The sequence below is a fragment of the Scaptodrosophila lebanonensis genome, unplaced genomic scaffold (genome assembly GCF_003285725.1).
Source record: "Scaptodrosophila lebanonensis strain 11010-0011.00,11010-0021.00 unplaced genomic scaffold, SlebRS2 tig00000096-arrow-pilon, whole genome shotgun sequence".
Lineage (NCBI taxonomy): Eukaryota > Metazoa > Arthropoda > Insecta > Diptera > Drosophilidae > Scaptodrosophila > Scaptodrosophila lebanonensis.
The window spans coordinates 199,617-212,974 of record NW_022060567.1 but is presented as its reverse complement, the minus strand read 5'-3'; the positions used below and the strand labels follow the sequence as shown (position 1 = coordinate 212,974).

Below are 13,358 nucleotides of genomic sequence, written 5' to 3'. Positions count from 1 at the left end.
TTTCCCTTCATGTTGGCTATTTAATATCCATTATTTATTTGATTAAATGTGTGTGTGGGCTTTTAGAGAATTTTTGAGCAATTCCTTTAAACCCTGTGTGCGATATACTCATACGTTTATTTACTTCCGATTATGCCTTATATGATATGCACATAAAACGCACAGCCAGATATAACCAATTATATTTGATGCTCAAGCTTGCGCGAGTAATGGAGCGAGCACGACTCTTGAATACCCTTACCCGTCCTGCATATCTCCAACAGCTACTCTATTCAAAATCAAAATTTAATCAATCATTTATTTAGATGTATAGTATTTTAGCAGCTACAGCATTTGTAACTCATAGGGCTATTTATTTGATAACCATGGATAATACAAGTGTGATTCAAGAGCTATCGATGTTCCTACAACAAACTGAGATTTTCGTTTCCTTATGTTGATCTATGTATTATTATAGGTATACCTATAGCATAGAATCTATCACGCCCACTTCTGCTCGCTACATTCATTTAGAGTACAGGGTATAAAAAGACTTAATTTAACGTCACATTTACCCCAATAATGGCAAAAAGCTGGCACAGCCACGACCTGCGCCACAAATCCAGACGACAAACAAATCCTCAGTCACATTTTCCTCCCCAGCCCCAAGTTCCAAGAGCAGACCGCGTCTCACAATCAGCCTCGAGCTCAACTCATTCCTGGGTCGTCGGCTGGCAACCATCTGAGCCATCTCAGCCATCTCAGCCATCTGCCATCTGGCGTCTGCTTTGCGCTTTTGCAAGTAAATTAAAATATTTTAATGAGTACAATTTATCACGCGCCAGCGGGTTGCCAACAGTTTAAACCGTTACCCAATGGTATTGTGTTTGTCTGGCTGGCTGACTGTCTCGATGGCTGGCTGACTGGCTCGATGGCTGGCTGGTTAGATGGCTGGGCGACCAGCCCGCCCAGCAACTTGTTGCGACATTTAATTATTGGGTGACAGTATAATCAAGTAAACTTGGCAAGAATTTCAATTTCATTTAATGGTTTAACACATTTTCAGCTTTTGGGCGTTCATAAGCGTTTGCCTGAGCTGAGCGTCGAGGCCTCAAGTGTCATGTAAACGCTGCTAAATGGCAACAGCAATGACAACGGCAACAACAACAACAACAATGGTGCCAGCGATAGGGATAAGAACAAAAAGGGTTTAGACATGCGGTTGTCTTTCTTATCATTAAACAATTAGTAAGGCAAACAGCAGCCACAACAACAAACAACAATAAACGTAAACATAATGCCAAAAACAATTATTAGGGTTTTATGGATTTGTATATTTAGGAATATGTAATAATACACACAAACACAAACATACGAGCATTGTGGCTTCAAGAAGTATGTATTGCGGACTTGAAGGCGCTTAGGAAAGATATGCACTGATATAACTGAATGAGTTTGGTTTGGCCCTGAATGAGTAGAGACTTTAAGAATTCGATTTCCAACAACTACAGTGGCATATCATTGATGATTTGGGCTGCATTTGGATATGCTGGAAAGTCCTGGATTGGTTTTATTCCAACTAAAACCAAATCGGGCATATATATGCAGCTGTTGGAAAGCGAACTTATTGAATTTGCGGGAGACCTTTACGAAGATAATTGGATTTTCAACAAGACAACAAGGCATTACTATGGCATTTCAATATACCTCTTCTAGAGTGGCCAGCACTAAGCCCGGACTCAAGCCTAACTGAAGACCTCTGGGGAATCCTGTTAACCAAAGTTCATAGGAATGGTCGGCAGTTTGACACAGTAAAACAGATTAAAGATGAACAAATCACTCCATCAACTCCAAGAGAATTGGCCAACACAATGCCTAACCGACTAATGAAAGTTATAACGGGAAATGTAAGATAACCTTAACGTCAAAAATAAACACAAGAATTAAACTTATTTATTATACCTATTTCCTAAGAACTATGTATTTGTTATTTAATTTACAAAATTTAATGTTGAATCCATTTGAAAATTTAGTGTTATGTTTTTGAAATCTAATCATTACGAACTACAAATTAAAAATATAGTTTAATTTTATCGTTTACTTATAATACTTTTATTTAAAAAAACATCTATGCACATAAACTTCTTCTTTCCATGAGGTAGAAAAAACTACTTTGTTGTTAAGGTTGAATAACAGCTTCTGGGGTTTAGAAAAAACCAATTTTGTTGAACACCTTGTTGTCTGTTTCGATATAAATACTACTATTGAGCAAATTACTTGATAAAAACCCAGAAAATGGGTCCAAAATAAGTTCTGGTTGCGGTTCACACAAAGAAGATTAGACTAACTGGCGTTGCGAATTATAGATTATAGAACGTATTCGAATCTGAACTATCTATTTAATTACGCTTGTGTAGAAGCTCAGGACCTAGGTTGATCACATTAGATCACCCTAGAGATATTGCAATATAAAGTCGACCACACATTCATTATTATAGCGCACTATTTCGACTTAAATTGGAATTGAGTTCGATTTGTGGAACTTTTTGTATTGATCAAATGCATAAATTTTTTTTAAACGCATGGTGCATTATTTAATCAGAATATTATTATTTTGGTTTTTATTTGTATGACAAAGAGCTTAAATATATGTATAACCGATAAATTGTTAATTTTTTTAAATACTTATAACTATATTTTAAAGGTCAGTTTATGGTAAATGGAACTCCAAATATAAATGTTCAATTGTAAGAAAGATGTTGTTTCTTTGTATCGATGCAGTAGACTCAGAAATTAAAAGGAATACAAGTATAAGATTCTAAATACATTTTCGGAACATTAAAGAAGAGTACATTTTAAATGAAAGCATTTATAAAATAGTTGCAGTCTTAGTTCATTGGTGACTACTCTTAGCCTTCTACTTGTATAATTGCTTTCTTACCATTTATTGCTACGCATCAATTATGTTGCGAGAGACATTGTTTTATTTATTTATTTTATTTATTTAGTATTAATTCCTAGTGCGACAAGAAAGATTCTTATAAATTAATGCACTAGTCCCAAACATTAAATTTCCTTAGATATTAAAATTCGAGTGATTTGATTAGCCTACTTAAGCTATTTTTATTAGATACATTTTAGTTAAACATAAATTTAAAGTGTTTTGGTTTTATTTTATTATTATTATAGTTATAATCAGTAAATGTATTAGTGTTAGTATTGTGCTCTATACTTTATTTTCCTTAGGTATTTTCTTCAAAGTGCGCTTGAATTCTATTTCTATTTCTGCGTTTCATTGCTGATTGTTTTTACTATTGTGCACTATTTATTCTTTTATTGTTGTTGATCTTTTTGCTAAAACTGCAAATACAAAATTGGAATTTTTTAATAAACTTGCTGATTAGATCGGATAGAATGCTGTGTGGGTTAGAAGCAGAAATGTTAGCTGCACTTGCCGAAGAAACTTTTGCTTGGAAGTTTTTAATTTGTTTATTGTGCTATATAGTATTTTGTTGGTTGTGGAAATAAATTGGCTTTTTTGGTTGCTCGGTGGCGACTTTTTCGATTCCATTTCTCTAATAGAATACAACGATCCTACCGACAACAACAAGAGGAGCAATAAGAGCAAAAATAATTTTGGTTTGCATGTCGAGTGGCAATTAGGCGGCAATTAATAATACGCCCTGTTGTGCCATGCGCTGATAAGACAAACAATTATGCTGGACACGCGCGACTTGTGCGACTGCTGGGCAAGAGGGGCCGGGGAGGGGGAGAAGGGGGAGGGACAGGGGGTCCACAGCTTGTGCGTATTAATAACCAAATCAATTTTCATATCAATTTCATGTCTTTCATTTGTTTTGCATGTTTGGACACATTTGGGCACAATACGAGGGTTATCTGATATATCCATTCTATTACAGATATACATGTGTATATACATATATATATATGTATATATTAGATATGATTGTGTGCGTAGAAACCACTTAGTGTCGTTCACACTGGCAAATGTAATAAAAAACCTTAAAAGGCCGCTTACTCGCAAAACAAATTCAATTTGGTGACATTTTATATTTGTCGGAAATTTCGTAAAACTGATACTATAAGAATAAGTACTTGTATGTTATACGAATATTTTCTAAGAGCTGGCTGAGTGTTGTTGTTTATGCCAATTATAAGCGCTATTAGTGCCACACACTTCACACGCAACTCAAATTCAATTTGTTTGACGTTTCAAATGGCTTTCTTGTCCTATACTCGTACCTTTTTTTTCCCCCATTGCGGACGACCAAGCCACATGATACTTCTTATTTTATTTCATCTTACCTACTTGCTGTATTTATGGGGGGATGGAACTATGGAACTTTCTGCCTGGTTTTGCTTGCTTTGTTACCAACAAACTTTCGCATTGATAAGAGAGACTCCCCCCCCCCCCTACCCACCATACGCACGCTGCGTATGAGTAATGTGTGGAGCTTGCAGCTTGCCAGCCTGTGCTGCGTACTCGTAATGAAAAGTTTTGCGTAATGAAATAAGCCAAAGTTTTTGCAGCTTTCAATAATAACTGTAAAAGTAACTAGCAAAAGTTTTTTCTCTCTCTCTGTGTGTGTGTGTGCCTGCCGCCTGCGCAAAAACTCGCAAAAAGTTTGTTAACGGCTATCAATGTGATTATGAAGTGGCGACTGATGTATCCATTTGAGTGCTGCACTCTGATGACTCTCTGGTGCTATGGCTCCCTATTTTTTTTTTGGTTTTTTTTTTTTTGTTTTGTGGGCTCATTGCGGCATACTCTTACAGCTACTTAATGCCTTCTCTGTTCCCAGAGCGTGTGCCATGTTTTGCACGCTGCCTCTGGTGAAATGCGAGAAAATCTACAAATTTCGGGCTGGCAAACTGGCAAATAAGTTTTCACTCCAATGCACTAAAATTATAAAAAATACTCAATTTTTTTATTTAATAATATAAAGAAATACTTATAATTAATAAACTTTTTTTAATTAAAATTTTTATATACAGCGGCATAAAATCGAAAAATATATGAACATATTTTTGGAATATAAGTAAAATTTCGTTAAATAATGATACAATAATGTTATAATATAATAATGTTATTTCATAATAATGCTATTAATAATAATAACAATAATAATATTAATTATTATTATATTATTAAACTGTTAATATATAATTATACTTTTATAAAATTATACATTCAATGCTTATCACTAGGTACCTACCGAACTTTCTAGGGGCGATAAGAGTGGGCGTGGTCAGATCGTTCTTAAATTTGCCAAACTTCAAGTGTCTGGCATTAGTTTTGAACTTATGCCAAAATATCAGCTCTTGATACAGCAAAACATACCAAAGTTAATGAAAGTCGGTTATATGGCAGCTATATGAATTTTTGGCCCAAACTGAACCAAACTTGGTATTTAGTACAAACTAAATTTGGGATAAATATCTTAATATTTCGAATTTATGTCAAAAAAAACGAGCATTTGAAACCATAGTGCCATGGATCAACGGCTCTATTGGTATGTTAGTTAGTATAATAAATGCATTTTTGGCGCCAAGTCTTCATTAGAAACAGAATTCTAATTCCTTTCTCCCCCAACACATAATTTTAAATCAATGAGAAAAATTTGTCCGAGGTTTTACCTCATATCTTAAATTAGCTTTAACCCTCATCTGTCCTGCGATTACAAAATGAAAACATCATTCAAAATACTCGCCTACACTCCATAGAATTAAAATGGAGAATGTATTCATTAGTTTCTTGATTATTGTAGCTCTTTTGATTGTCGTTTTAGTCGGCTTTCTTCAGATGTGTTCCCAGTTCGGCTCATAAGCAGAAGAACTTCCCAAAAGTATAGCTTTAATCTGCAATCTTTAAGATACATTTAACCTTTAACAATTACCTCAACATTTAAAGATAATAATTAGTGCATCGCAATTTAGGGAAAAATTAAATTTGTTCTTAAAAAATAAGTAACTAACAACTTAAAATGTTTGAAATATAAAATTACTATTAATTTAAACTCTAAATTTTATAAAATAGGCTAAGTAGGTTAAAAGTTGTTAAATTTGTCCAATGAAAATTGTATGTCGCTTGTGACTAGTGCATTAATTCCGCACTTGGAAATAATAATAACAAATAAATAAAAATACAAAATAAAAAAACATTTTGAGTAAATGATATGAAAATCGTATGAATTTGTTAAGCCAGCAACTTGATTTTATTGAGTATTAGTACAATTATGTGCCTTATAATAGCGACAATATTTATATTAGTTATTAGTTATTATATTAGTTCATACATTTTTAACAAATCGCTATCCTCAAATCCTTAGCCGCGAAGCCTCTAGCGTTAAGGATCAGGTACCGTTGATCAACACAAATAAACCAGCTCTTAGTATTAATGTTGACATTCTTTAAAAAACAAACAAAATTAATACTCATCGTCTATATATTATAGGCAAGTCTTACTTACTAGTCGGTGTTCTGTGTGTGTGTGTGTATGTGCCCCGTCCATATCCTACTGAAAAATTGTGTTGCATTGACTTCAATATAACATTCCCATTAGCATGTCGCTAAATCTTTTGAATTTTGAATGGAACCAATGCTGCGTTCTTTTCAATCATTCATATTTTCTACAAAAATAGTGCCTTACTCAGAGCTGAGAGCAGACTGTGGAAAACATTTGTGTATTAAAAGGAACAGATCTTAATCCCATTCGCAATACTCACCCAATGTGTGAAATACTTGTATTCATTAGTTAGTGATAAAAGTTTTCCAAAGTGTACTTTTTTCTGAATTTTGAACTGTTTACGACTGAATGTGTTCTACAATTAAATTGACAGACATAACTCCATGCGTGAAATGTAAAATTCAACGCTTGCTGCGCACAGCAGACATTCCATAAAAAGTTTAAAGGATAAGTTTCTAACAAGTCCGTTGCACTCGTCATGCTGATGAGGAATTTATATAATTTTGGCGTTGGAAAATCTTCATTTTTTTATGGATTCGAGTTCATGGAGTTAAAAGGAAGGTAATCTGGTGGAAAGCAGCGTACATAACCTAGTTCTGCTTTTACACGGTTTGAAAAATAAAAATGTTATGTCACACACGGTTTTTTTACACGACTTTTGCTGGAGCCAATCTACCGTGTAAAAACAGAATTAGGTGTAAATAGCCGTACTTGTACAATATAGAAAGCTTAAATGTATGTTAATATTTTTAAGTAAAACTAGTGGCTCTGGTCTTTATTGATTCTAAACTCTTCTATCTTCTCTCAATGCCAAATGATTTCATTAATGTGCGATATTTTTTGTTGTTTTTCAACCATCACTGATCTAAACTTTAGATTCTGAAACATGCCATCCACACGCTAATGTGTTCGTCGTTAGTGGAGTTGTTTGCCATAAATTTAAGAAAATTCTGCTCGCGAAGAATATAAATATTTCTATCTTGCGGGTGTTTGTGCAAACATCTTCGTCAATGGATGGCATTGTTTGCACGAACACCATTTGTGAAGAATATTTGTGGACTAAACACGTTTTAAAAGTGCTTTGAAGGCCTCCAAAAAAATCCATCATTGTGGAATAATAAAACTGAAGGTTACACAGATAACCCTTTCAGACCCCACGCCAAAATGCAGAATATTTTTTTATGATCTTTGAAATATGTATATGGTCTTTATATTTTATGAAAATATTCTCAATGTCTAGGTTTTGCAATTTTAATATCCTTCATGGATTTGCAGGACATACGTTACAAATTTTAGGTGAAAAGAATTTTTTTGTTTGCCACATATGACTGAAACTCATTTTAAACACTAAAATTAATTTTTTAAACTTTTAAAATGCGGTATTTTTGCTATTTATTCGCTGTAATTTTAATTTTTAATTTGAGTGTCTTCATACTTCTGCAGCTTATTTTGGCAAAACTGAGAAGTTTCTCGAGAAATTCACTCATATTGAATAAACGGTAAAGCGAACCGCGGAACAATGTGAGAAACAAACGTAAACAATAGCATGCACAATCAATGCAATTAGGTGTAATTAACATTCGTTAGATATATATGGAAGTATTGTGGTCATATGTGGGATAAACATTTCCACAATAATCTATTTATTGCACTGCGCAATAATTTATTTATTTACATATTTAATAAATCAATAAATTGTGTTATATAAAATAAAGACATGTTATAAAAATTACGTTATAATTTCAACTCAAAAGGTAAGAAAGCTGAAGAAAAACTGACATCTACTTGTATTAATGCTTCCGGTACGTTGGGAGAATTTTATGTGCCATTTGGCGAACTATGCCCCGATTCACAGCCATATGTAGGCCCAAGAAGCTAAAAAGAGGAAAATTAATTCTTCTTAAAAGCTAATTAAGCATAAAGAGAAAATAGGAAATCTCCAATGCGGCGGGGGAAAATTTGAATGCCAGGCCAGCAAGCTATGCCCCGAGGATAAGTATAAAGGACAGCTTTGATAGAATTTAGAGAGGCCCGCCTAATGCACCGGCGAACAAAAACAAAATTTCTAAACCAAGAACGGGGCGAACAATGCCAGAAAATGCCGAGCCACCGCGTGTCCAGAAAATGGCGTGCAGAGTTAAGTATTTTTTAGTCGAAGAACAAAAAATACGAACAAGAGAAAGCGAAAGAATTTAAGTTTGTCTTGAAGTCGAAGTGGAAGGCAAAGCTGTACTCCTACCTTTAGCTCAAATATCATATCTAAACAATATTGTGGCTAGTCGGGGAAGAGGGACACAGGCTGCCAAAATGCAAAACGGTTTTCTGGCTGATTGAACAAAGTTTGGCTGCTTGTTGTTGTTGTGTTGTCTATGCTGTATGTAGTTGTTGTTGTTGTTGTTGGTTTGAGAATTGGCTTTGCGCCGAACGAGCACAAACATGTGTAGTTTTGATAAAAACGCAGCAAAGGAATAATATGACGTCGCTGTGTTTTTGCCTTTCATTTTATTTGGCCACCGGTGGCCGCCATCGATGCAAATGAGCTTGACACCAATTGCACTTCTCTGACAGAAAATAGATATAGTCGAGAGGGCCTTGTTGTTCTTGTTCTATATAGTATACTCAAATACGCTATGCTTGCGCCTCTCTCGATCAACTAAAATCAATTTTGTTGCACGAATCCCAATTTTCAAATCAACTTCTGATTATTATAATGATTCTGCATATGGTATAATTATTAAAATTTGTAATTCCGTAATTACCAAAAAAGTTGTTGTACTAAGAGTGCATTTATGGCAGCTTTATGATGCGTGTAGAGTGCATCTACGAACTATTTATTAAGCTGTAAACACTTAATTAGAAACACATAATGATTACGTTGTTGGAATCTTGTTATACTTACTGGCTTTGCATAAAGCGAGCGCAATGCCCAATCAAGCCCTCAATGGGCTTTTTATATCTACCATAAACTAACCCCTGGTTGGCATACAAATTTATTACAAGCTGCTGGGGAACTGCCTCCCCAAACTTGCCCACAGACCCGAATGAAAAACCGCAACCACAAGCCAATTAATCAAAATTAGGCTTAAAATACACATAATCATTTATAATGATGCACACGAATACAGACGAGTATTGTACGTATAGACAGGCATAAAATACACTCATACAAAGGCAAATAGTAAATCAAGTTCAGTTCGAGTCAAGGGTCAAGTCGTAACTACAAAGTACCCTTCTACTTGTACACTGACCCCCACACCCACTACTTCCAATTAGCTTATGCCGTTCGGCAAAGAAGGCGACTGACTTCAATAATCCAACGCCCTTCCTCTCTCATACACAGGTCGGCACACAATTACACTAATAAACCGTTAATCAGGCATTAAATTAACGCGCTCATTAGCACAAATTACTAATTGAACTGCAAGGCGTGCGACCGCGATCCGAGCCCATACACCCGTACTCGTAAAGCGTCCAAGTCCAAGGGGCTCAACATAAATCACTTAATAATAATCGAGTGGCCTCGGGCGGCCGAGATCGGGCACGACCTGGCCACAGACCTACAAAATTGAGCCCTTCCACCAATTAATTATTTCATTAGTTTGTATCTAATACGCGTTGATTATCGCTGCTACAAAAATGGTCCGATCATCCATAGCCAATTTGTATATCCTCTACCCGAAGGATGGGAGGCTACACCAGCATGTCCTAACGCCAAATGTGTGGGACAGATGTGACAGATGTGAGTAAATAATCCGATCAGTATAACGTAACGAATCGATGTGGAAATGTTCGAGACAAAATAAACCTTCCCCCACGGTGGAAGTGATTCTCCACCATTAGTTTTTGATTATATTTGAACTTTTATTATTTAATGAATTTCATTTTAGTTTTATATTTTAATTTAATCATGCTTCGTCTTTATCTTTTTTCTTCTTGTTAAGTCTTATAACGTCTCTGACTACTCTCTGCTGTGAATCGGGGCATAGCATACCTGGCCGGACTGGCAATCAAATTTTCCCCCACATGGTTGGAGATTTTGCTTTTTCTCTTTCTACTTATTTTGCGCCTCCTGCTTCTTTTTCTTTTTCTGCTTATTTTTCTCTTTCTGCTTCTTTTTCTTTTTCTGCTTCTTTTTCTCTTTCTGCCTTTCTTCACCCATATAGCTCTTAAGTAGAATTAAGTTTTCTCCTCTACTATCTATTTTTTAGTGGTGTAGGTCTATAATGTGTCTGACAACATATGGCTGTGAATCGGAGCAATAAAACTCCCCCAACTTGTTGGAGGCATTAATAGACATTACTGTACAGTTATTATTGAGGCTTTCTTATTTTTTTAAGTTTAAACTGTAATCTCAACTTAGTAAACTGTATTGACAGCATTATTTATTGATATACAAGTACTTGTATTAAATAAATAAATAGCTGACCGTTTGTCAAATAAAATTAATATACAATAAGTATTAGAAAAATAAATTGAATACCAAAATAAACATATGTAATATATGTACATACTATGCAGTTTATTTGTCATTTATCTGTCATTTTAAAGCGTCCTCTACTGAAAACAATCCTCATCTGGATTTTAGAACTGCATTTTTCTTGATTTTTATAGCCAGTACCCAAAGGGTAAAAGGCTAAACTAGTTTTGATCGAATGTATGTAACATACAGAAGGAGGCGTGGCAGACCCCACAAAGTACATATATTCTTGATCAGGATGATATGGCGAGTCGATATAGCCATGTCCGTCTGTCCGTCCGTCTGTATGAACGCAAGGATCTCAGGAAGTACAAGAGCAAGAATAACCAAACTCGGTATCCAGATTCTCCAAAGTTCGAGAAAGGACGAGTTTATGTTTTTTCTGATGCACCCCACCACTCCCCCGCCATTCGTGTTTTTCCTAAAATTCCCGTAACTCCGTATTTCTTGGAATTTGGCAAATACATCCGTATAGTGATTATGTGTTTATGTGGCAAGTTTCATCATGATAGGTTATTTATGAAGAAAGTTATAGCCATAAACATAATATCTGCCCAAGCTCTACCGGCAGGAGTTGCTGCTTTGACTTATTATATACATGAAATGTACAGAAGTATATTAGGTTTGCGGGAGCTGAAAAATGTAACAGGCAGAAGGAGGCGTGGCAGACCCCACAAAGTATATATATTCTCGATCAGCATGACGAGACGAGTCGATCTAGCCCTGTCTGTCTGTCTGTCTGTCTGTCCGTCTGTCCGTCCGTATGAACACCTGGATCTCAGAGACTAAAAGAGATAGAGACACCAAATTTTGCACAAAGATGCCTTATGTGTGTATTCTATACGAGTTTATTTTATTTTTTTTGATTTTCCCCTCCACTTCCCCCCTATGGGGGTGTTCCCGATTTTCCATTCGTATAATCGCCTATATCTCAGAGACTATACAACCTAGGAACACCAAATTTTAGTCCCAGATGCCTTATGTGAATACGCAGAAAATGTATATTTTGGAATTTCCCTCCCTTCCCCCTCTCCACCGCAAATCGCAATTTTCTCTAACTCCCGTAATAATGCAAATACCCCCAGTTAGTTATTATGTGTCCGTATGCCAAGTTTCACTATGATAGACCGATTTAACAAGAAGTTATAGCCATAAATATATTTGCTGCTGCAGCGCTGCCCGCGGCTGTTGATGATGTTGCTGTTTGGTTGACTGCTAACATGTTTACACAGACACGAATAGATGCGCATAGGCATGCATACACTCACACAGACGTAATTGCTTTGTATATGTCCAATTATACACCATTTACGTGAGTTCGAATACCGAAAAAGGTAAAATCGATCAAAAATTTTTTTTTTAAATTTTCTTAATTTTTTTATTTTCTATAATTATTGTAAACATATGTACAGAGTATTTCAAAGTCGGGACACCCGACTTTAGCTTTTTTACTTGTTTTTTTACTGCATACAAGCACGCATAGACACGATTCTGGTGTAAATCTATGCTGTTGAAATTGTACATAAACACATGTCTGCATGGATGTGTTAAATATTTTATATTTAATTAAATTTTTTTTTTTTTGAGGGGTGGTACAGGGTATTTAAGAGTTGAGGCCACTTGACTTTAGCATTCTTTTCTTGTTTTCTTATTTTTGGTTTTATTTTCAACATTCAAAATTTAGAGAAAGTTAATAGCAGCACTGAATAATTTAAGTTCAATGACAATTTTAATATATAAATACAAAAGAAAAAGAGTTTCATTTGCTTGCTTTAATAATAGAATCGAGAGCAAGGGTTTCATTTTTAGGAAATTGTTGTAAGCAGTAATTTGTTATCAAATAGTCATAATCGTATTCGCCATTATTTGATTTTATATAGGTTTTTATATTTTTTGTTGCCATGCCATGACATTTAATTTAAGTTTTGCAATTTGCATTTGAATTCTATGACGCTGATTGAAATGACAAGCGTCAAGCTTCAGAGCTACTACTCCCATTCCAATTCCCCCTTCCACTCCCACTGCCACTGCCCCTCCCTCGAACAGTTCCAATCTGCCTTTAACCCACACACCCGGCCGTTGGAGAACGTTGCAAATCTATTTCATTTGCATGCCATGTACATATAATTTCATTTTGGTCTTGGCAAAAGGCAACAATTTAAAAGTTTTTAATTGCAAGCAACCGCTGCCAGTGACAACAACAGTCCATGCCACCACCTCCCGCATCCCGCCACCCGCCACCCACCAACCACCAACCGCCCACTAACACTCTCCAACCACTTGGAATCGCCCTCGAAACAAACAGAGTCGCAGCGACAGTCGTAGCCACAGTCACAACCACGGTAATAGCAATGGCATCGCAAAGTTTTGCCATCGCATTTTGGGGCTGGTAATTATTTTGTCAAGCAAAACATT

The 13,358-nt window shown here is 35.5% G+C and overlaps 1 long non-coding RNA gene across 1 annotated transcript; it reads right to left on the bottom strand.

The window, feature by feature from the left end:
• Positions 1–6,192: 6,192 nt before the first annotated feature.
• LOC115627645 lies at positions 6,193–6,800 on the bottom strand. The gene is made up of 3 exons (XR_003995719.1): positions 6,726–6,800; positions 6,470–6,666; positions 6,193–6,408 (listed from the first exon to the last, which is right to left on the bottom strand). It is a non-coding gene; the product is annotated as an uncharacterized LOC115627645 (long non-coding RNA).
• Positions 6,801–13,358: the final 6,558 nt, after the last annotated feature.